This window comes from Pogoniulus pusillus, chromosome 2 (genome assembly GCF_015220805.1).
Source record: "Pogoniulus pusillus isolate bPogPus1 chromosome 2, bPogPus1.pri, whole genome shotgun sequence".
In the NCBI taxonomy this organism is placed as follows: Eukaryota; Metazoa; Chordata; class Aves; order Piciformes; family Lybiidae; genus Pogoniulus; species Pogoniulus pusillus.
This window is the reverse complement of record NC_087265.1, coordinates 38,964,952-38,988,925: the sequence shown is the minus strand read 5'-3', so window position 1 is coordinate 38,988,925 and position 23,974 is coordinate 38,964,952. Positions and strand designations below refer to the sequence as shown.

Genomic DNA, 23,974 nt, shown 5'->3' with positions numbered 1-23,974 from the left:
CTGAACACTTTCTACTGAATTCTAAGAGAAGGAGCTATGAAGTCCATGGTTTGCTTTTGACAGACATATCTTGACATAGGTTAGTTATAGGCCTTGTCTAGATACCTAATACTATAACATAATGTCATACTTGCATATTAACAAATCAAACTAGTAGAGGGCCTGAATTGGGTAAAATCACAGGAGAGTGAAGCATGTGGAAACTGCCAGATTGTGTATCAAGTCTGAAGTAACCTTTTTTTCCTTAATCCTGCAAAGCTCTGTCTAGGGAAATGTGTCTCTCTGCTTGAACCTTCAGTGGAAAGGGAGCATTATTCCCATCTGAATTTAGTTACCTGTATCTAGGTAGACAATCTAGTTTGCAAATCCCTCCGAGACCCTTTTGCTGTCAGGGGAGACAGATGTTCTGAATACCCTTCTCAAGTTTTACTTAATTACTTCCTGAAATTAGGGATAAGGTTTCAGGGTCAGGCAATCTAATGTCATTCTTCATGATCAAACAATAAAACCTGAAGTTTTGGGTTGGGTAAGCTGTAGTGATTCTGTGATCCTACGATTCTAGTGGGTTTTTGAGTTTGTTTTTTTTTGTTTGTTTGTGACTATAGCAAGGATTTTTAAGTCTGCTTTGGTGCCCTAGCTACTTTATTACCCACTACATCTTTCACCTCTCATGAGAAAATCTGGTTTGCAAAAGTGCACATTCTTTCACATGACATTAGAGAGGCTGCCTTGCATCAAACTCCCACAGTAGAAGAACAAAACATGATGGTCTAGACTTTGTTTTCAGTTATATCAGCTTTTGAGTCACCGCTGGGCATAATGAAATTATACAACATATGTATTATGATAATTGGCCATAATTACAGTGCTTAGAGATAATCAGATGAAGAATTACTTGAAATACAGTAGTATAATCAATAGACAGTAAGTAGGAAAGCAATTAGACATCTTCTTAGCAAAAGCTTTTTTAAAGCAAACCAAACCACACCAAACCAGAATTTACTTAGGGAGTTTTGGATTTATGGAATCCTTTCTAAAGAATATGCCAGAATTTTCTAAATACATACCCTAGGACTTCAAAACATGACAGATTTGCCTCACCACTCTGCCTAGATGGAAAAGTGAATGAGAGAGAGTTTGTCAAGGAAAAACAAATTATTCTATTGTCAAACAACACAAAAAAATACCCAATACAATCACGTAATGAAATTAATTGTAAACAAATTGAGAGCACATGAGAATCTCCAACACCAGGCTTTGTTTGATAAGAACTTTGACAAAGATTTGTGGGTGTACAAACCACTCCGTAACCAGCACCAAAGGCTGAGGCTGGCTAGAAGCTGATAAAGATCCGCTCAACTCTCCCAGACATTATCTGGCACCTCCAGGGCCAGAAAGCCTTTTGTTGCTTGGAGGACTGGGGCCTCCAACTAATTGAGAAATTGACCCAAGCACAATATAAATGGAGTATAAATGGAGTCCTGTATATAGCCCAGCTATGGAGAGAATTGGATTCTCTCCACACAAAAGTAGCCTGGCAGTCTGATCTTCCCCCCTTAGAATGGGAGCTTGTCTAAGGAATTCTCACCCCTGCTATATCTATATCATCCATATCTATATACCTATCTGCTGGGTAGCCATGCAGAGATTTTCCTTTTCTGAGTGAGTGTGCATTTTGATTTCTCTCTCCCCAGATTGTTTATCTGATTATGCAGCAGTATATTGCCAACTGACATCTGAATCTGTAATTACTGTGTCAGAAGGAGAGCAGACTAATTGCAATAACTCCACAGACTTCAGGTGGCTGTTGCTATCTGTTTTGTGGGTGCCTCGGTGACAACATGGACAGGATGGGCATCATAACAACAGCTGAACATCATGAGACCTTTATACTTGGGCATGCTCAAAGAGAAGCCTTTTCAATTTATATTTGCACCACTGGTTCCTAACACTTGTTTTGTAGGTTAGGTTTCACTAGTGCACATTGGAACATTCTCTTGGATTTAGGCTCATGCAACTTCTAGCCTTGATCCATCAGCCAGATATAAAGAAACTTAGCAGAAGAAGAAAGGAAAAAGGAAGTGATAAAAGTGTCCTGGAGTACCCCAAGTTCCTTTCTTTTCCCTCCTCCTCCATGGGTTTAAATGGGAGAAGAAGGTGTGAAAACTACTTCCCCCCCCGGCTCCAGGCTTGAAGGAGGAACAGCAAAAGGTGGCTTTCCACACATGGGTGGACCCATGTGGAGGCCTGAACTGGAATTGGGCTGGTGGTTGGCTGGGTTTTTGCACCCCGTATAAATGGTAAATGGACACTTTGTCCAGAAAAGCACAAAGAGAGCAAGAGAGAAGGTGAAAAGGTTCCTGCCTTGAGAGTTCATATCTTTAGAGTCCCTGATCTTGAAATAGCTCCTGATAGAGTTCCAAATGGGGCAGGTTCCTGTCATGACTGGACAGTCCCCGCTTTTGGATGGCTTCTGCCTTTTTGTACAGCTCTTGCTTTAACCCTGTCCCTGCTTTTGGATGCTTCACCCCACTTTTGCACCATTCTGTGCAAACCAGCAGGATTGGCAAGTCCTGGGGTCCTTGGAGAGAGAGCCACTGGCAACATCTGGACCAGCCCCTCTCAGACCACATCAGCCAAATTCCTGGCTGCCTCCTGGACTAGGGGACACTATCAGTTTTGGCTCTCTCCTGCATCTATGAAAGCAGCATCATTCCACAATCATTCCATCCATGGAAGAAGTGCTTGAGATATTTCCGAGTTTGGCAGCTCTGCCACTTGCCTCGGGCTTCTGCTGTGTGTATCTCTATTATTGGATTTTGCCTGCAGTGCCAGAAGGCAGCTTCCTCAGAGGAACTGAGCAAGGAATCATTGCCAAATGTCTATTTCACCTCCATGTGTGAGACCTACTGTTCCCTTAATCGTCTGCTCAGCCTGATTCATAGTGGGGTAAAGCTCTGTTTATATCTTAGCCTTTTCCATTTCCTGACTTCCTAAATATACAAATTTGTCTATAATAATCCTCTTTTGGAAGAAATTCCCAATCAAACTGAATCTGTCAATGAACTAAACTAATTTTTGTGTATAGTTTGGGGGCAGGATTCCAGGATTCTGGGATTCCACATTAATTCCCTGCCTCCATGACAAAAAGGAAAAAAGAAGAAAAGCAAGGAGTGCTGGTAAAGGGCCTCACAGACCAGATGCACATTGTTGAAGACGTCTGTAGCAAACCATAATAACTTTGTAGAAGTGTTTGTTTGTAGCAGTCAGCTGAACAGTTATTGGACACTGGAATGGGCTGCCCGGGGAGGTGGTGGAGTCGCCGTCCCTGGGGCTGTTCAAGGCAGGATTGGACGTGGCACTTGGTGCCATTGTCTAGCCTTGAGCTCTGTGGTAAAGGGTTGGACTTGATGATCTATGAGGTCTCTTCCATCCCTGATGATACTGTGATACTGTGATAAATAACAACATTTGCAGAAGTGTTTGTTTGTAGCTACTAGTTGAAGATTTGTGATATGTTGTGGGAGAATTTTCTTGCTAACAGGACATGAGCTGGTAAGCAATAAGCAAACCCATGCTGCAAAGTGTCCTTGAGTCCATCTTGGACTCAGAATACCAGGCACTGGGTGGCCCACACACACACACAGCTGCAGGAGGCTGAGCCTGCCAGATGCAGGGGCGGACACCACAGCTTGTTTTGGTATAGACTGACCTATCTGTACCTTACACATAACTTTGAGCCAATCTGTACATTCCACTTGTGCCAGTCTCAAACTAAGTTAGTTATGCACGCCTCTTTCAAGTACCATATAAGCCACTGTATTGCCTCAATGAAGTGTACTGCTTGTGGCTAGCTCAGGCTGAGAGGACTCGTCAGTGCCCAGATTGATCCCGCCTCTGCTGGATTCCCGCGGCCGCAGTAGGTAATCTTGAGAAGCCCCAGGTCTGCATTCTTTTGACTAAGGAAAGCAGGAAAGAGATAAAGGAGAAGCAGTGGTATCTTGACTTCAGACAAATAAAGCAATTAAGGGAAGCCTGCTGGTCAAAAATGGAAAAACTCTGTGAGGAAGACTGCTAGCCTTCATCCCAGATGACCATCCAAGACCACTGGGGGCGGGGGGGGGGGAGGGGGGGGGGAGTGGAACCAGGGCAAAGATTGGGAAAATACTTATGTTACAGAATCACAGAATTAACCAGGTTGGAAAAGACCTCTAAGATCATCCAGTCCAACCTAGCACCTAACTCTTCTAATTGACTAAAGCATGGCACTAAGTGCCTTATCCAGTCTCCTTTTAAACACCTCCAGGGACGGTGACTCCACCACCTCCCTGGGCAGCCCATTCCAATGCAAATCACTCTCTCTGTGAAGAACTTCTTCCTAACATCCAGCCTAACCCTGCCCTGGTGCAGCTTGAGGCTGTGTCTTTGTTCTATTGCTGGTTATCTGGGAGAAGATACCAACCCCCACCTGGCTCCAACCTCCTTTCAGGTAGTTGTAGAGAGCAGTAAGGTCTCCCCTGAACCTCCTCTTCTCCAGGCTATTGTAAATAGCAATGTTAATGAGGTCCAATAAATAATTGTAATAACCCTACCTCTTATCATAAATACATATGCTCTTGTAACATAAATTGTAGCTTGTGCCAGCATGGGGTGCACAGGATTGGTGGAGATGTATGGGAGTGGCATATTGCAGCTCAGTTTAGTATGAAACAATGGGTCCCATCTAGGTGTAGATGGTAGATAAGATAAATGCAAGTGTGAATGAAGGGAATGTGGGTGTAAGTGTACTGTAATTAACCAATGAACACAGTATGAACACATAGTAAAGGGCGTGATCTGAAGACCATCTGTAGACTACCATGTGAATAGAGCTGGAAGCGTATATAAGAAAAATAAGTTGTGCAAATAAAGGTCTTCACTTGGAAAAACCTGTGGTGTCAGTGCCAACAAAATGCTACAGAGATATCCTCTCTGTCATCTGGTGCTGGAAGAAACATCTCTGCTTCATAACTCTGCAGGAGTTGTGGGGGTCATTTTGCAGGTCAGAAGGCCATGAAAAAAGGGGAGCTGGCCTAAATCCAGGCAGTGTGTTCCTCGTGGCTTCTTTGGGATGGCTTTGTGATCATAGAATCAGTCAGGGTCATAGAGTCATTCAGGGTTGGAAGGGACCACAAGGATGATCTAGTTCCAACCCCCCTGCCATGGGCAGGGACACCCTTCCCTAGAGTAGGCTGGCCAGAGCTTCATCCAGCCTGACCTTAAACACCTCCAGGGATGGGGCCTCAACCACCTCCCTGGGCAACCCATTCCAGGATCTCACCACCCTCATGCTGAACAACTTCCTCCTTACATCCAGTCTGAATCTCCTCACCTCCAGCTTCGCTCCATTCCCCCTAGTCCTGTCACTACCTGATATCCTGAAAAGTCCTTCCGCAGCTTTTTTGTAGAATCACAGATTCAACCAGGTTGGAAGAGACCTGCAAGATCATCCAGGCCAACCTAGCACCCAGCCGCAGCCAATCAACTAGACCATGGCACTAAGTGCCTCATCCAGGCTTTTCTTGAACACCTCCAGACACAGCGACTTCAACACCTCCCAGGGCAACCCATTGAAATGCCAATCACTCTCTATGGGAAGAACTTCCTCCTAGACCTCCCCCAGCACAACTTGAGACTGTGTCCCCTTGTTCTCTTGCTGGTTGCCTGACACTTAAAAAGGATTTCGGTTTTTCTCTACTCTGTAGCAAATAGTTTGTTTAAATTGCTGTTAGAAATTTGTTTTTTTAAATTAAACATTCTGTAAATAGCAGTGTTAATTAACTAACACCTCGTATTGGAAGACAGCCTTTTTCTTAGTGCAGCAAAGCAAAGAAAACCTAAGAATCCTCCCATATATGAAAGATGCTAAAATTCTGTTTCTAAATATTATTTGATCTGTTTCCCAGAGCTACAATATTATTTTTCCTTGTTACTTCCATGATTGTCTTTTTTATGCTAGAGATTTAGCTGAAGGCAAGATGCATAAGTTACAAATAATATCATAGAATCAACCAGGTTGGATGTTAAATAGATAAGTAAATAAACTAATTTGCAGCACATTTCAGTTCTTTGTTTTCTTCCTCCTTATACTATTTGGAAGCTCTATTACTCTTAAAGTATGCTGGTTTTTTATTCCCCAAGGACCCCTTGTGTAATTCATTTACAAATACATAAACCTCAAATGAGAGCAATTTGGTGACCATAAGAACTTGTAATAGCTAAAATCTAACATCTGAATATTCAATAGACTGAACTTGGACTAAGCCTCTCAAGTTTTATGTATCACAAAGCAATGCAACGTTATTTGCTATAGTCTGTACAGCAGTAAATACTAAGGGAATGGAATCATGACTCATTTTCCTCTATGTGATTTGGCTTAACTTCTTAGGATGGTGATTTTGGTCATTTTAAGGATTTCAGCAGTAATAAGGTTCTTGTACATTAACTTGCTAGAAATAGTCCCCAGATACATGCAGCAAGGAGTTATTTGTCAGATGAGTCCCATGAGATGTTCAACACTCTGGATCCAGTTCAAGAGAGTATTTAAGCACATATTATTTCAATTTAAGCACAGGAACAAATCCTTTACTTAAGCTACAGCATTCAGTGCCTTGAAGAGCTAAATTCTGTTTTCCTAAATTCTCAAGCAATATAACCAGAGAACAAAATGACTTGAATGGTCAGATGATGTAAGTCAAGCCATAAACAGCAACAATAAAGATTACTTGTTCCAGCAAGCCTGTTTCCTTTTAGCTTACAGCCTCTCTTCTATGCAGCTGTCATCTTATATCCATGTTTTCTCTATCACTGCTAGTTAATTCCTAAAATACAGTACACAGCAGTATTAATTTCCTGAACAGCTCTCTTCCTTGAATGAGGCAGATGTGCTTCACTTCCATACTGGCTGTCAGCTTCAGTTATTCTGGAGCCAGCTGAATTCTTGCTACAGTCACGGTTGTCATGCTAGTTGAATTGGCAGGCTTGTATCTCTGCATTCTTCCCATTTTCCTAAGGATCTAAAACAGTTCTCCTGCAAAAGATACCCTGTGTATACCAAAACTTGGTGAATTGTTTCAAAGCCAGTTATTTATGTTGAGCATAAGTCAGTAATGACCTCAGCACTTCTTTATTTGGAAGATTTCAATGTATTGAAGTCCTAAGGAGAAGAATAGACTTAACTGCTTCCTCGCAGCAGAGGAGCCCTAGGAGACAGGATTTACTAACCTAGGCACAGCAACGTTGTAATGCAAATAGGATTTGAACAAAACTGGATTTTAATTCTGGGGTTAAATTCATACATCAGCAGCGGTGCCATTCCTGAGCAGGATGCCACTAAAAAGTTTTAAAAGGTGATGCAAATATTTCTAGTGCTGTGTTAGCTTTTCAGATCAGTTTGGGGGAAAAAAAAGGTGTGTGGGGCGGAATCCATGTGAAAACGAAAGTCTGGCTTCTCATGCACAGAAATGTCTGGCTGTGCCAGCTTGAGACAAGCTGAGATATTTTGGTGAATTAGATTATAGGCTGTGAAAAGGAAACAGTGGTGATGTCTACCTCACTCATAGGCTTGCTGAGATGTATAAGAACAAGAACATAAACATAGATAACAGAGAGTTGCTCTTGGGCTCTGGGGCTGCATGAACTTCTCTCTCTAACCTAACTTGCTGCATGACTAATCCTTCTGCTTCCTAACCCCTCTGGTCAACCTTCCAAACTCACCTTGAGTGTAAGGCAAAGTCTGGGGTAAGGTAGAGGGGTGGGAAGATGGGAGAAGGGTGGTTGGGAGCCCCTCCTGGGGCCTCAGGTTTCTGGGAGGGCTGTTGTGCTTCTGTACTACTTTTTAACTTGTATATATCTGTCTATAGCTGTATATGTTGTAAATACCTGCTTGTATATTGTGCTAAGCTGTGAATATAAAGCTTCATTCAATTTCCAGATCAGCTGAGTCTAGTCTGGCTGATTTTCTTAAGTGTGGGGGGCGGGTAACACCCAAACCATCATGCTGGCACCTGATTGATACACTGGAATCTGGAGTGCTTCAGTGCCCCTGTAAACACAATATCTATCTGATGTCCAACAAAGTATACAATATTAATTGGCATATTTTAATCTTTTTATAACTTATTGTATGTACAGGAGTCTGCTAAGGAGGCTTTTTTCCATAAAATGCTTGCTAGAATACATATTGAGTATTTATGCCTTTGCCTCCCAGTTATTGTATGCTGTTCTGTGACCAGGTAAAATAATTAAAAGAGATAGACTCCAATACTTTAATAATCTTTATTTAAAGAGTAACTGAGGTAGATATTTTCTCAAAACTGCGGATTTCAGTAATATTTTTTCCATTGTTTCCAGCCTAGACAAGCACAAGTTTGTTCAGTTAGCTTTTGGCTGTGATCCAGTCAGATGGTTAGATGCTTGAATGAACTTGGAGAAATATTTTTACAGTATGAAGAATTTGTATTTAATCATTTAGGGAAAAAAATTATTCCATTATGATTCTTTGCAACAGTACTTATCTTAAATTGCTTAGTCACATGAAAGTAGAATTTCACAAGCTAGCAGATATCCTTTTGAAATTTCAATTGCAGCATGCTTTAGCTCACCAGCTTTGACCCTTATGTAAGGTCATCTACACAGCTGTTCAAATAAAAATATACATGATGATAACTCACACTGTGCTCCAGTCATGCAGAAATATGAGTGAACAGCTTATTGATTGTAGTGTCTGACATGACCTGCTTGTAATTAGGAAATCAATAACCTAGATTATCCTCTCTTCAGCACCTGCCTTTCCTCCATATTCCAAAAATACCTCTGTGTTCAAAGAATGCCGACGTTGGGTTCCCATCCCAATTTTGCAACACAAGCATTTCTCTAATACTTACATAATTTCACACGTTGTACTTTGCTCTCAAGATCTGGATGGTAGTTGTGGAAGGAATTTATTAAATAGTACAGAAATAATGTTCAAAGGAAACCTTAGGGCAAGGATATAGCAGAATTAGACTGTTATTAAAATCGTGATGGGCAGAAGAAGAAGAAAATGTTCAGCTGACAACACAGGTCGAACTATTGTCACCTAATCACTTCACACAGCTGACAAAATAGCTGCAGAGCATGACCCCCTGTGATGGTTTGGGTGTTACTCCCCCCCCCCCCCACTTAAGAAGATCAGCCAGACTAGACTCAGTCGCTCTGGAAAATTGAATAAAGCTTTATATTCACAGCTTAGCACAATATACAAGCAGGTATTTACAACATATACAGCTATAGACAGAAATATGCCAGTTAAAAAGCAGTACAGAAGTACAACAGCCCTCCCAGAAACCTGAGGCCCCAGGAGGGGCTCCCAACCACCCTTCTCCCATCTTCCCACCCCTCTACCTTACCCCAGACTTTGCCTTACACTCAAGGTGAGTTTGGAGGATCGGCCAGGGGAGTTAGGAAGCAGACAGATTAGTCACGCAGCAAGTTAGGTTAGAGAGAGAGAAGTTCACACAGCCCCAGAGCCCAGAGAACCAACTCTGTGTTATCTATGTTTATGTTCTTATTCTTACACATCTCAGTAAGCCTATGAGTGAAGTAGACATCACCATTGTTTCCTCTTTACAGCCTGTAATTTAATTCACCAAAATATCCCATCTTGGCTCAAACTGTCACAGCCAGACATTTATACACACATAAATAATTTCTTTAAATTATTCTCAGTAACCTGCCATAGAAGCAGGAATTTTAAACAGTAGACATGGCATCGGGTGCCAAAATAAAGATGTGATGGTTTGGGTGTAACCCACTCATCCCCCCTACTCTTATGAAAATACTCAGACTAGATTCAGCTGAGCTGGAAATTAACAATTAAGCTTTGTATTTACAGGTTAGCACAATATACAAGCAGATATTTACAATATATACAGCTAGAGACAGAAATATGCAAGTTAAAAAGGTAATACAGAAACACAACACCCTTCCCAGAAACCAAAGTCCCTAGGATGGGCTCCCAACCACCCTTCCATCTTCTTTCTACCCCTCTACCTTACCCCAGACTTTGCCTTACACTCAAGGTGAGTTTGGAGGGTTGGCCAGGGGGGTTAGTCACACAGCAAGTTAGGTTAGAGAGAGAAGTTCATGCAGCCCCAGAGCCCAAGAGCAACTCTCTGTTATCTATGTTTATGTTCTTGTTCTTATACATCTCAGCAAGCCTATGAGTGAGATAGACATTACCACTATTTCCTTTTCACAACCTATAATCTGATTATTCTCACCAAAATATCCCAGCTCGGCTCAAACCAGCACACCCCTCCCATCCTGCCCTGCATCACACAGTAGAGAAATCTCAGTGCTTTCCAAGATGCTGGTTTTGAATGGTATCTAATGGACATTTCCCAGCTTCTTGCTAGGGATTACTGGTGTCCTCCAGTAGATCTACAGATCTACAGAAAGTTACAGGGCTTGAAAACATTTGAAGTTATTGCTGAAAAGTGAAACAGAGCATGCAGACAGACTAATGGAAGAAATCAAATATTTAAAGAACACATGTAAAAGATTTCAGCCATCCTACATGGCATCTCGGAAAAGAGTCAATTACGGCACACAGAAAGAAGCTAGTAATAACCCAAGTAGGCCAAGTGCAAACACTGTCATCCTGGTGAAAATTTGAAAGAAGCTATACAAACAGTGGTGAAGGAAGACAAATATGAACATTCTGAGCACACATATCCCAGAGTACCCTTACTAAATCACATTTTAGGAATATGATCTGCTAAGCTCAAGGAATTCTGAATTCAGATGCAGCTACCTTCCACCTGAAAATCCTGCCAGATCCAAGCTACTTTACACTCCAACACTGCCACAAACAAACTCAGAAGAAATCATAGCAGGTACTTTTGTACTTATCTGATTCTTTTTCCTGGCTAGTAAACAAAGGACAATACACAATGTTGCATCATTTCCACTAGGCTCAAAATGCAGAGGCGGCAGCTAAAAGCAGTCAGAAAGGTAATTGAGAGAGAATAATGCTGCAGGAAGCACAAAGCAAGGATCCAAGTTTCAGCAAGTACTCAAAATTACACAATTCACTTCCTTGCAGCTTCAAGTGGTGAGGGTTTTACATACATATCAAGGTACTCACAAAATAGCAATGTATTCAGAGAAAAAAACACAAGCGTAAGAGGTCTCAGTGAGACACATGAGAAGTTATTCAGTGAGTGCTGAAAAATAGATTTGTCCAAAGCAATTTGTTTGGTTTTAGTTTTGGGTTTGGGGATTTTTTCTTTTAGTTTAAACTTTTAAAAAATACATTTTAAAACATATTTAAAAATACATTTTAAAACCAGCATTCTCTAAGAGAGTTTAGTTTTAGTACAACAGGTGTAAAAGTTCATCCTCTATTTAAAGTACTATTCACTGGCCTACAGTCTTTTAAGCACTGTATCAATTACCCTAGCAGTGTAAGAGTATATAGATCAAAGAAGATTATAGTACCAACCAGGTATCACAGTATCACCAAGGTTGGAAGAGACTTCACAGATCATCAAGTCCAACCCTTTACCACAGAGCTCAAGGCTAGACCATGGCACCAAGTGCCACGTCCAATCTTACCTTGAACAGCTCCAGGGACGGTGACTCCACCACCTTCCCAGGCAGCCCATTCCAGTGTCCAGTGACTCTCTCAGTGAAGAACTTTCTCCTCACCTCCAGCCTAAATCTCCCCTGGCGCAGCCTGAGGCTGTGTCCTCTCGTTCTGGTGCTGGCCACCTGAGAGAAGAGAGCAACCTCTCCCTGGCCACAACCCTCCACGATCATCCAGTCCAACCTATCAAGATTTGCTTTCCTGACATTGATCAGCATATTAAACTTCAGACAATGCATCTGCATAATTAAAATCTTTTATGATGAAAAACTGGTAAGCCCAGGAATTGTTTTCCATGAAATTAGTGGTTTTCAGTGTAAGACTGCCTTAAACCAAAAAACAACCAAACAAACAGCTCTCTTTTGGAATAAACATTCATTTGCAGCTAAACTGGCTTTCACTCTCATTGTGCCTAGGCTGAGTTTTAGAGGGCTCTGGCACATGCCCAGGCAGCAGTGCTTGGTATCACTCTGGGGGACATTCCAGGGCTTAAACACACCATTTCCCAGAACTCCAGGCTTTATGCACTTAATACATAGGACACATACATTGGCCTCTGAAAAGATTTCTGTGCTTTATCTAAAAATTAAAGATAACTTAATTTTTTTTTTTTGTGGAGTCAGTGTGTTAAATTGTATCAATTCAATGATATAATTCGTGATACAAGATTAGCCACAGCATTTTTGAAGTGGGCATCTTATGGGTAAACTTGGTAGTGGAAGTAAGATGCTGTTTTGGATTAGGAAAAGGATTCAAGAATTTAAAAGGGGGAAAAACCAAATCAACCCCAAGCCAAAACCAAAACATATGGAGTCATGACTCCTTTCCTAACAACCCAGATCAAACCAGGAAAACATTCCCTTGTTTCACACTAATCTTCAGTTGATGGAGCAATATCATAGAATCATAGAATCAACCAGGTTGGAAGAAACCTGCAAGATCATCCAGTCCAACCTAGCACCCAGCCCTATCCAGTCAACCAGACCATGGCACTAAGTGCCTCATCCAGGCTTTCCTTGAACACTTCCAGGGACGGTGCCTCCACCACCTCCCTGGGCAGCCCATTCCAATGGCAAATCACTCTCTCTGGGAAGAACATTTCTCTTCCAATGCCTTTGTTTTTTTTTTGAACCAGAGAGTTTCTGTACTTGCTCCAGATTTATTTCCTCTTACCTTGACGTATGCAGTACTGCAGCTAACCTCTCTGGTCCTGCTACAAAGTATCACCTTTCTCTTCTCACATTTTCATATAGTTAAGAGAATTAACTTGGCTTTTCAGAAAGTAGCTTTTTAAAATAAAAATACATTTGTTCTTTTATGAGTTTATCAATTCCTCTTGCTGGCAAAGTAATAGGAACAGTCAGCTCCCTCAATGCTTTTCCACAAAGAAAATACAAAATTTAGTTATCCTAGATTGGGAAAATATATCTCTGCACAACATCTTGCTGCAAACTAAGGTATTGAATGCTATGGCAAGCTGACTTCTTTGTACTGTAGAGACCTCAAGTCATGTTGCATTCTAGTACGAGGACTATGTTTGCTTTTGGCTTTTTTAAAGTAACCTTTTATAACACTCAGTTGCTGTACAGCAAATCAAGCTTTGCAACAAAGTAAGTCTTGACCCGATTGGTGTAAGCATTTCCAAGTACAGCATGCCACAGTTCCTTCCTCCTGTCCTACCACCTTCTCACACAGATGCTTTCCAACACTTGGGAACAATCTCTTCCAAACACACTTCTTATCTTTCATAGAATCATAGAATCAACCAGGTTGGAAGAGACCTCCAAGATCATCCAGTCCAACCTATCACCCAGCCCTGGCCAGTCAACTAGACCATGGCACTAAGTGCCTCAGCCAGGCTTTTCTTGAACACCCCCAGGGACGGTGCCTCCACCACCTCCCTGGGCAGCCCATTCCAATGGGAAATCACTCTCTCTGTGAAGAACTTCTTCCTAATATCCAGCCTATACCTACCCTGGCACAACTTGAGACCGTGTTCAGTGAAAACCTTGCCTAGGCCAGATGCTTTGGGCCTCTTTGCATTTATTTAATTTGCCATTTAACAGGAAATAGTTAACACTTCATGACAAATGTAACTCTACTCTCTTTGCAATCATTTCTTTCAAGACACAAATACTTTTACTTCCTCCTGGCTTGCCTTAAAACAAGCAGAGACTAGAAAAACCTGTTTTCTGGAACAAATTTTTAGGGAGAGTGTAAATTTGCATTCACTGCCATTAATTAGATCGAGTTAATTAGCAATTAACTTTAAAAGGGAACATGTTGAGTCTAAGGAGAAACTAGTTTGTATTTGTGTGTGCTTAAGAAACTGGAGTTAGCTTCTCTGAGTGCATTCCATAAGACAAAGTGCTGCATCACTCAGAAAACCACATCGAGACAGAACAAAAAGGCATATAAAAATTAGCAGTTGCTGTATTTCACCTGAGGGTGTATATGGCTGTTTCTCCACTGTTTTAACACCCTTTGTAACAGAGAGCTGGCACTTGCCCTACAGAAGTGAGCTCTGAAGCAGTGCTTTCAAAGAAGTGAACATCAGCAAAGCCACGATAAATTAGTGAGGTCAACTTAAGCACCCCCTGTGCCCTTCTTACCCTATGCTCTTCTCTGTGGTGCCAATACCACAGCTGATGTGGCTGCACAGAAAAAGACATCAGGGCAGTGATCTCCTTTAAGAAAATTGCTTACATCAAATAACATCTACAGGTACCACTGGAAAGGAAGGACTTAAATTGTGAAAATAGAGTATATTATAAATGAGGTTTCCTCCCCAAAGATAGATCTTGAGAAGTCTTACCTTGAAGGAGGCTTCAGTTTGTTCCATGGCTATGCAGATGCACAAGCAGGACCCACATCAAGGAGCTGGTGCGGGGGCTCTGCCATGCAGTTGTACGAAGTGCAGCAGCAGTCAGGGAGGAGAAGGGAGCTGTGCTTCAGCACCTCCCGCGTCTGCCTTCTCCAGCTGAACTGCGGTGACAGAGCACCGAGCTGTCTGTCAACAGAGAGCAATTTTTTCACGATAGCATAAGAAAGCAGGAAACCTCTCTGCTCTTGTAATCTGTCTCCAGCTCAGCTGACTAATGTGCACAAGTCAGGAACTACATTTTGTCTTACCAATTTTCCTGTAATACTTGTATAGGTGCTGTATATTACATCGAAGTTATCCCTTCTCAGCTCACTGCAGTGGGCTGTGAATCTGCAACAGACCTTGGTCTATCTTGTGTAGCCAATTTCAAATATTTGCTACATGAAATTATTAGCTGAAAATATTTATTTAGTTCCTTCATGTTGCAGCAGTAGATTATGCTGTCCCACTACATAATTATGAAGAGCCTGAGGACTCTTTAGTCATTAATCATGGAGAGTATTTGGATACTGCAATGATGTTTCTCAAATGACTTTTTCTTTAAAAGCTGTTAAAAGGGTTTTTGTTTAGCCTGGAGAAGAGGAGGCTCAGGGGGGACCTCATTGCTGTCTACAACTACTTGAAGGGAGGCTGTAGCCAGGTGGGGATTGGTATCTTCTCCCATGCAACCAGCAACAGAACAAGGGGACACAGTCTCAAGCTGTGCCGGGGGAGGTCTAGGCTGGATGTTAGGAGGAAGTTCTTCCCAGAGAGAGTGATTTGCCATTGGAATGGGCTGCACAGGGAGGTGGTGGAGTCACTGTCCCTGGAGGTGTTGAAGAAAAGGCTGGATGAGGCACTTAGTGCCATGGTCTAGTTGATTGGCTAGGGCTGGGTGATAGGTTGGACTGGATGATCTTGGAGGTCTCTTCTAACCTGCTTGATTCCATGATTCTATGTCAGAGATTTGTTTCAATTTACATTTCCACTAAGGGTCTCCTTTCAGCCTTTACAGAAAATTCCAATTGATGTCAAAGAGGAGCAATCACACATGAAATTAATGACTACATCCCTTGACGTTTAGTGTGTACACAAGATATTCTTATTAACTATAGTCCTAGTTAATTTTTATACTAGAACATTAACTATAATTTACAGAATAAGGAGTTTTTAAGTTCTTTCCCCCCTCCTCCCTCCAAGAAAATAAAGGCACTACTGCTCATGCTCATGTGGCATTCCTGGACTCAGAGACCCTGATGGAGGCTGTAGAGAAAACAACTGACCAAATTTCCCAACTTTTTAAAGTTGGGAACAACTTTAAACCCAACTTTTTTAAATCTCTCAAAGATTGAACGTCTGAATTAAGATCTGTTGTCCTGAAAGCTGATGGGTTACAGACTAAATTAACAAAATCATACACCTAAATGATGAACTAATTAATTGGAAGTTGAGGTGAAAGATTCACTGTCTATGATGAAGGAGAAGGGCCAAGCAGAATCAAAGTAACAATACTGGCAGGGCAGTAGAAAAGCTGCATGAAAGCTAAGTGGTTTTGGGTTTTTTTTAACTGTAATGGGAAAAAGGAGGCAACAGTGTAAGGAATGTATAAAAGTGTAGTGGCAGTACAGCTTCCAAACAGTAAAACATGCTACACTTTGACTAAGATAGTTTATGTTAAATCTTTTAATCTTTTTGATGACCAAAAAACCCCAAAATGACCCACTGCACCCAAAATATCACTGTTTCTCTGGAGCATTATTGAATTCAGACCAAATCTTTGGTTAAAGCCCTCCAAAGTTTCATGTTCATATGTCTGCTTATTGCACCAGCTTAACTGCTTTGTGCTCTGTTGAATCATAGAATCAACCAGGTTGGAAGAGACCTCCAAGATCATCCAGTCCAACCTAGCACCCAGCCCTAACCAATCAACTAGACCATGGCACTAAGTGCCTCATCCAGGCTTTTCTTGAAGACCCCCAGGGACGGTGCCTCCACCACCTCCCTGGGCAGCCCATTCCAATGCCAATCACTCTCTCTGTGAAGAACTTCTTCCTAACATCCAGCCTATACCTACCCTGGCACAACTTGAGACTGTGTCCCCTTGTTCTGTTGCTGGTTGCCTGGGAGAAGAGGCCACCCCCCACCTGGCTACAATGTCCCTTCAGGTAGTTGTAGACAGTAATAAGATCACCCCTGAGCCTCCTCTTCTCCAGGCTAAACAGGCCCAGCTCCCTCAACCTCTCCAAGATATTGGCACTTTTCTTATGCATACAGTGATTGGCTACATGCAAAAATCTCAACACTGAAAAATACAGCACCCAAGGCCATGCCCTCAACAGATGCTTTCAGCAGTCAAAGCTGAATCAAAGCTCAGTAAACCAAACAGCACAAAAGTGGCTGGGGATGAGATAATGCAGGAAGAGTATAACATTGAAAGGCAAAAATCTGCCAAGGGACATTGATTTATACCTAGGAGAAACAAAAGCAAAACAGAAAGCCTGCCACAGGCCTTGGCTGGCTTCTTCTCTTATCTGCATTTGGTCTTCAAACAAAACTTGTACACCTCTCGAGTGCTCCTGCTACAGAATCAGTGACAGTGGGATGAAGTGAAGCATCTAAGAGTTATTTTTAAGTGCTTAGTTGAACTTGTCTAAATCTAGTATGCACTACTTGAACATCTCAATTTTCTTTTCTGTGTGGTTTCCAAGTTGAAATGTGTAAAAGCATAGGCAGCAGCCAGTGCAGGCTGCATAAGTAGGGAGGGAAAACAGTTTGCAGAGAACTGCAGTAGTTTCTAGAGGTTTTGAGTCCTCAAGGAAAAGGTAGCAAACATTACTAATGTTGCTTTTAGAAGCTTCAGCTTTTCGGTAAGCAGACTGGAGTGTTTAATGAAATCCAGTCATAGAATCATAGAATCAACCAGGTTGGAAGAGACCTCCAAGATCATCCAGTAAAAGCTAGCACCAAGCCCTGTCTAATCAACTAGACCATGGCACTAAGTGCCTCAGCCAGGCTTTTCTTCAACGCCTCCTGGGACGGTGCCTCCACCACCTCCTTGGGCAGCCCATTCCAATGCCAATCACTCTCTCTGGCAACAACTTCCTCCTAACATCCAGCCTAGACCTCCCCTAGCACAACTTGAGACTGTGTCCCCTTGTTCTGTTCCTGGTTGCCTGGCAGAAGAGACTGACACCCCCCATCTGGCTACAACCTTCTTTCAGGTAGTTGTAGACAGCAATGAGGTCACCCCTGAGCCTCCTCTTCTCCAGGCTAAACAACCCCAGTTCCCTCAGCCTCTCCTCACAGGGCTGTGTTCCAGGCCCCTCACCAGCTCTTCTCTGGAGTCCTTGCAAGGAGGACTTACTGGCCACTTCAATTTTATTAGATTCAACATCAGCAATCAATGACTCAGTCAAGGATGACTACAATGAGAAAAACACTCTGGGTGCAATTTAAAAGCAAAAACCTTACAGAAAATACTTGGAAAAGGACCTGGGGGAAGAACATCAGGTAAACAATGCAGAAGCATGAAGGGATTTCTCTTTAGCAGACCTGGCCCTACTCAGTACCACTAAGGTACCATTTCTAGAGCATGTACACTCCACCTCCATCACATGATCCATCTCATATGAATAAGCAGTAGATCTGCATGTGTCATAAAGGGAGCCTCATGTCATTATCTACAGCTCTGAGAAACACCTGAAGATAGATAGTGTAGGGGAGGCTTTGGCACAATTGTCAACAGGAACCATCAGTAACAAAGGGAAAAGAAACTGTCAACGTATCCCCATCTATAAATCCCAACTCTAAAAGGAAGCTTTCTGTGATGTCAGGAATGCTCCTGAAGGCTACACAAATCATGCTTCTCAAAATGAGGAGAAAGAAAGCATTAGCAAGTATTCCCAAGTGTATTGAGGGCTGATCAGATTAAATGGAAGAGTGGTATGATTAAGGACACAGAAGAAATGGATTCTGAAGTAGGGAATTTGTCAGAATTAAAAGGATCCCCAGAAAAAAGCATCTCAACTGGCCACAAGTGATATTGGCCAGAGTTAAAATGGACAGCTTTTGGCTTAGGAAGTCATGAGCATATGGCCTACAGTGGTCTTCCAGTAGGCACTGTGCCCACAGCTGTGCTGTGCCTGGTGAGCACCAGCTCAAGAAAAACAAATTCCCACAGTGTGCTTGCAATAGTGACTTTCATCCTGAGAGCTCTAAGCCAGCTTTCTTCTAGTTGGTGACTTAAATGAGTAAACAGACAACATATAGGGAGAAATTTATGTTAAAATGGAAGGACACATACCAAATTTCCACAGAAGAGCCATATGTTGTACCAGGCAGCAACTGTGATAGCACAGCAAGCCCCAGCTCAGCTGACAGCTACAAGAGAAAAGAGGATAGTTAGGGAAATAGATAGGGAGCATGAGACCATGGAAGAGGAAACAGCTGCAACATTGCAAATAAAACCAATCCCAGATACAATATGTTGATATAGCAAAAGTGTAGCTACAAGAGCTGAAGCAGTCAAGACTCAGTAACCAACCTGTATGTATTCTGGTCACTTATGGAGGCAAAAGTGAATGTGAAAACCAAGCATCTTTGCAAAATATCCCAGAACACAAATGACTTGCAAACTCATCACATTTATGGCATATGAACACTCTCACTTTTAACATCTTGCATGTTTGTCTAAAAACAATAATAACACTGGGGAAAGTTGTAGACTCCACCTATTTGTCATTGGGCCACGGTAAGTTCATGAGCAGAGGCTGAGGGAGCTGGGGTTGTTTAGCCTGAAGAAGAAGAGGCTCAGGGGGATCTCACTGCTGTCTACAACTACCTGAAGGGAGGCTGTAGCCAGGTGGGGGTTGTTCTCTTCTGCCAGGCAACCAGCAAGAGAACAAGGGGACGCAGCCTCAAGTTGTGCTGGGGTAGGTCTAGGCTGGATGTTAGGAAGAAGTTCTTCACAGAGAGAGTGATTGGCATTGGAATGGGCTGCCCAGGGAGGTGGTGGAGTCACCATCCCTGGGGGTGTTGAAGAAAAGGCTGGATGAGGCACTTAGTGCCATGGTCTAGTTGATTGGCTAGGGCTGGGTGCTAGGTTGGACTGGATGATCTTGGAGGTTTCTTCCAACCTGTTTGATTCTATGACTCTATGATTCGGTCAGTGAAATTGTCCAGGTTTTCATCTAAATGTAATAGTGTTTCATTTTAAGTCTGGTCAGACACAGATCTGAAGAGAAATTATGCAGAAGAACAAGCTCTGTCTGTCTATGCTGCCCTTACACTACATGTTTGGGCAGTGAGAATATGCTTCGATGCTCTGAGTGCTGGTAAAGATGTCTAACAGTTTGTTTCTTATTTTTATGTGTAGTTTTTGTTCCTTCAAGTTTTATTTCACAGAATAGTAGTGGTTGAAGGGCACCTCCAGAGATCATCTAGTCCAATCTCCTGCTGAAGCACCTAGATCAGGTTGCACAGGAGCACATCCAGGCAGATTTTAAAAGTCAAGGAAGAAGACTCCACATCCTCTCTGGGCAGCCTGGTCCAGTGCTCTGCAACCCTCGAAGTAAAGAAGTTCTTCCTTATGTTTAGGTAGCAGTTCCTGTGTTCCAGTTTGTCTCCCTTGTCCTATCACTGGCCACCACTAGAAGGAATCTGTCCCCATCCTCTTGACACCTACCTCATAAAGAAGATCGTCTCTCACTTATCTCTTCTAGGCTAAACAACCCCAGTTCTCTCAGCCTTTTCTCATGAGAGGTGCTTCAGCCCCTTCATCATCTCTGCAGCCCTCCACTGGACTTTCTTGAGTACTTCCCTGTCTCTTCTGAACTGGGGAGCCTAGAACTGGGAACAGTACTCCAGGAGTGGCCTTACCAGGGCAGAATAGTGGGGAAGGAGTATCTCCCTCCACTTCCTAGTCACACTCTTCTTAATACACTCCAGGGTCCCCACTGGCCCTCTTGGCTACAAGAGCCCACTGCTGGCTCATGGTTAACTTCATGTCCATCAGGACTGCCAGGTCCTTGCCCGTGGAGCTGTTTTCCAGCAGGTCAAGCCCTAAGCTGTACTGATGCATGGGGTTATTCCTTTGCAGATGCAGGACTCGACACTTGCCCTTGTTGAACTTCTTTAGCTTTCCCTCTGCTCAGCTTCTCAGCCTGCCTAGGTCACACTGGATGGCAGCAGAGTCTGACAGTGTGCCAGCCATTTCTCCCAGGTTTGTATCATCAGCAAGCTCCCTAAGGGTACACTCTACCCCTCATCCAGATGATTGGTTGTTTGAAATGGTCTTGCTCATCAGGTGCATTCAATAGCTACACCTGCATGAAGCACTGCCTGTTGGCACACCACTGCTACAGTATGTACTCACATAAAATTTGTTCCAAATGGCATAAGGAGAGCAGACTAAAGCATTTTCTTGGCTGGAGAGCATCAGGCAGTGATACTGCATAGTTTGAACGTATAGTGGCTGTGTGGATCTCCCTGCCTCATATGATCACAACTTTAACAGCAGAGATTCATCATTTGACACAGATATGAGAATGCTTGGTTTGTATTTAAGGAATAGGTACAGAAACTGGCACAGCACGCTGAGAGTGAAACAAACCTTCTGCAGCAGCCAGTCCTTGAAGGCCACAGCAGCTCATAACAGTGAAGTTGTGATGGTTTGGGTGTTACATGCCTCCCCACACTTAAGAAAATCCCCCAGACTAGACTCAGTGGCTGGAAATTAAAGAATGCAGCTTTATATTTACAGGTTAGCACAATATACAAGCAGGTATTTACAACATATACAGCTACAGACAGAAATATACAAGTTAAAAAGTAATACAGAAACACAACAGCCCTCCCAGAAACCAGAGTGCCCAGGAGGGGCTCCCAACCACCCTTCCGTCTCCTTTCCACTCCTCTACCTTATCCCAGACTTTGCCTCACCTTCAAGGTGAGTTTGGAGAATCAGCCAGGGGGGTTAGGAAGCAGAGGGATTAGTCACACAGACAGCAGGTTAGAGAGAGAAGGGAGGCAGTCAAAGCCAAACAGCAACTGTGTTATCTGTGTTTGTGTTCTTGATTTTATGCATCTCAGCAAGCCTATGAGTGAAGTAGACATCACCATTGTTTCCTTTTCACAGCCTATAATCTAATTTCTCTCACTAAAATATCCCAGCTATCCTCAAACTAGCACAGAAGTCCACCTCTTCTGGCTGAATCATCCTTCACCATGCAGTGAGTTTGAAAGACAGGAGCCTAGTCCTCTTCTGGCTGGATGTGAGCATCATCCATTGAGATCAATGCCATTACATGCATCTTGCAGAGCAGGAGTTGTTCTGTTTGTATGTGATTTGAGAACACTTGCAAAAAAAAACCACAGCATATGAGAGCTTTCAGTTATCTTCTGAAGACTAGGCTGTCTGCCAAGAGAACATCACATTAGACACATCAATGATTCCCATCATCTACCCATCAAAAAAAAAAAAAAAAAAAAGAGGAAAAAGGAGATTCCATTCACCTTAAAATGCATCATATATGGAATTTACCATGCTGAAAAGGGCAGCACTTGCAGGTCTCTGAGCTATCATAATATAACAGGATTTGTTCCCCTTAGTGCTGCTCAGACACAGCTACTGCCTCAAGGAATTTATATTAATTCAGTGAATTCCATCCCTTCCTTGACAGGGGAGGGCTATTTAACCATAAATTAGCTAAACTCTGTGGCCATAACTGGTCAAATGAAGTGTGCCTGTAGATAATGTTTAACCAGAAAAATTTAACTAAAGAAATAACATTTGATCATCATCCAGTAAAAGTGGATGGAGAAGTGGCAGTGATGGTCTCAGCAGCAAAGCAATTCTCAGTACTGGGTGCAGCACAAGCATTTGAGAATATAAAATCAGATGAATTCCAAGCTGGTTATTTCAATATACCTTTCAGAAGGTTCAATTTAAATTGAATGCTGCTGAACATGCTATTTGAATGCTATCTCTCTTTTCCCACTAAGGGTTTCAAAGGTCTTACACAGCTGTCTCACCTGAGGAATAGGCCAGCTATGCTCTGTGTTACATTCTGGCTAAGACCATGCTTTAAGGTGCTTTTGCTTGTGCTTCTCTCTCTGAAGAAAGACAAGCAATTCTTGCCTAGGTCTAAAAAAAACCAACAATAAATTTTACTTTGTTGTGCTGTTGTTTGCCCAGGATTAGAGTTTAACATGCTGAAAAATTAAAAATAAGTGACTCCTCCAACCCATGCCATGAAACTTCTAAGCATATATATTTACATCTAAATACTAACTTAGGTCATCTGAAAATGTACAACATGTAGGGAGGATAAATAACATAAGAATAAAGATAAGTCTGGACATTGGCTGCTTCTGCCTTGCTGCCTCTGCCTCACTGCTCTAGGACAACATGTTCTGCTCTGCCTTGTGCTTCAGACCAGCTTAGCCATGATATTTTGGGCTTGAAGTACCTGAAAACTTAAGTGCCTCAAGTTTCCCAGAGAAGGCATTTAAGTGCCTCGTGACTTGGTGAGAAGTGCCACCAACATCGTGCCCTCTGCAAGAGAGCCTGCCTGCACCTCTGCAAGTCTGCATGCCAAGAGGAACCAGAATCAGCTATGCTGGATCAAGAACTGTATGGATGGCCGAGCCCAGAGAGTGGTGGTGAATGGTGCCACATCCAGTTGGCAGCTGTCACCAGTGGTGTTCCTCAAGGATCAGTGCTGGACCCGGTCCTGTTCAACATCTTTATTGATGACCTGGACGAGGGGATTGAGTCCAGCATCAGTAAGTTTGCAGATGACACCAAGCTAGGAGCAGGTGTTGATCTGTTGGAAGGTAGGAGAGCCCTGCAGAGGGACCTGGACAGGCTGGATGGGAGAACAGAGGCCAATGGGATGAGATTTAACAAGGCCAAGTGCAGGGTTCTGCACTTTGGTCACAACAACCCCAAGCAGCGCTACAGGCTGGGGACAGAGTGTCTGGAGAGCAGCCAGGAGGAAAGGGACCTGGGGGTAACGGTAGATAGTAGCTGAAGATGAGCCAGCAGTGTGCCCAGGTGGCCAGGAGAGCCAATGGCATCCTGGCCTGCATCAGGAACAGTGTGGCCAGTAGGACAAGGGAGGTTATTCTTCCCCTGTACTCAACACTGGTCAGGCCACACCTTGAGTACTGTGTTCTGGGCCCAGTACAGTTCTGGGCTCCTCATTTCAGGAGAGATGTTGAGGTGCTGGAACACGTCCAGAGAAGGGCGACGAAGCTGGTGAGGGGCCTGGAACACAAACCCTATGAGGAGAGGCTGAGGGAGCTGGGGTTGTTTAGCCTGGAGAAGAGGAGGCTCAGGGGTGATCTCATTGCTGTCTACAACTACCTGAAGGGAGGCTGTAGCCAGGTGGGGGTTGGTCTCTTCTCCCAGGCAACCAGCAACAGAAAAAGGGGACACAGTC

At 43.0% G+C, this 23,974-nt stretch overlaps 1 long non-coding RNA gene across 1 annotated transcript in view; it reads right to left on the bottom strand.

Annotated features, from left to right (window-relative positions):
• Positions 1-18,913, bottom strand: part of LOC135188045 (uncharacterized) — a 72,563-nt gene extending 53,650 nt beyond the window's left edge. The window contains exons 1-2 of the long non-coding RNA XR_010307547.1: positions 18,835-18,913; positions 14,484-14,678 (exon numbers count right to left, since the gene is read on the bottom strand). This is a non-coding gene — a long non-coding RNA (uncharacterized LOC135188045). The remainder of the gene's footprint in view (positions 1-14,483; positions 14,679-18,834) is intronic.
• Positions 18,914-23,974: the final 5,061 nt, after the last annotated feature.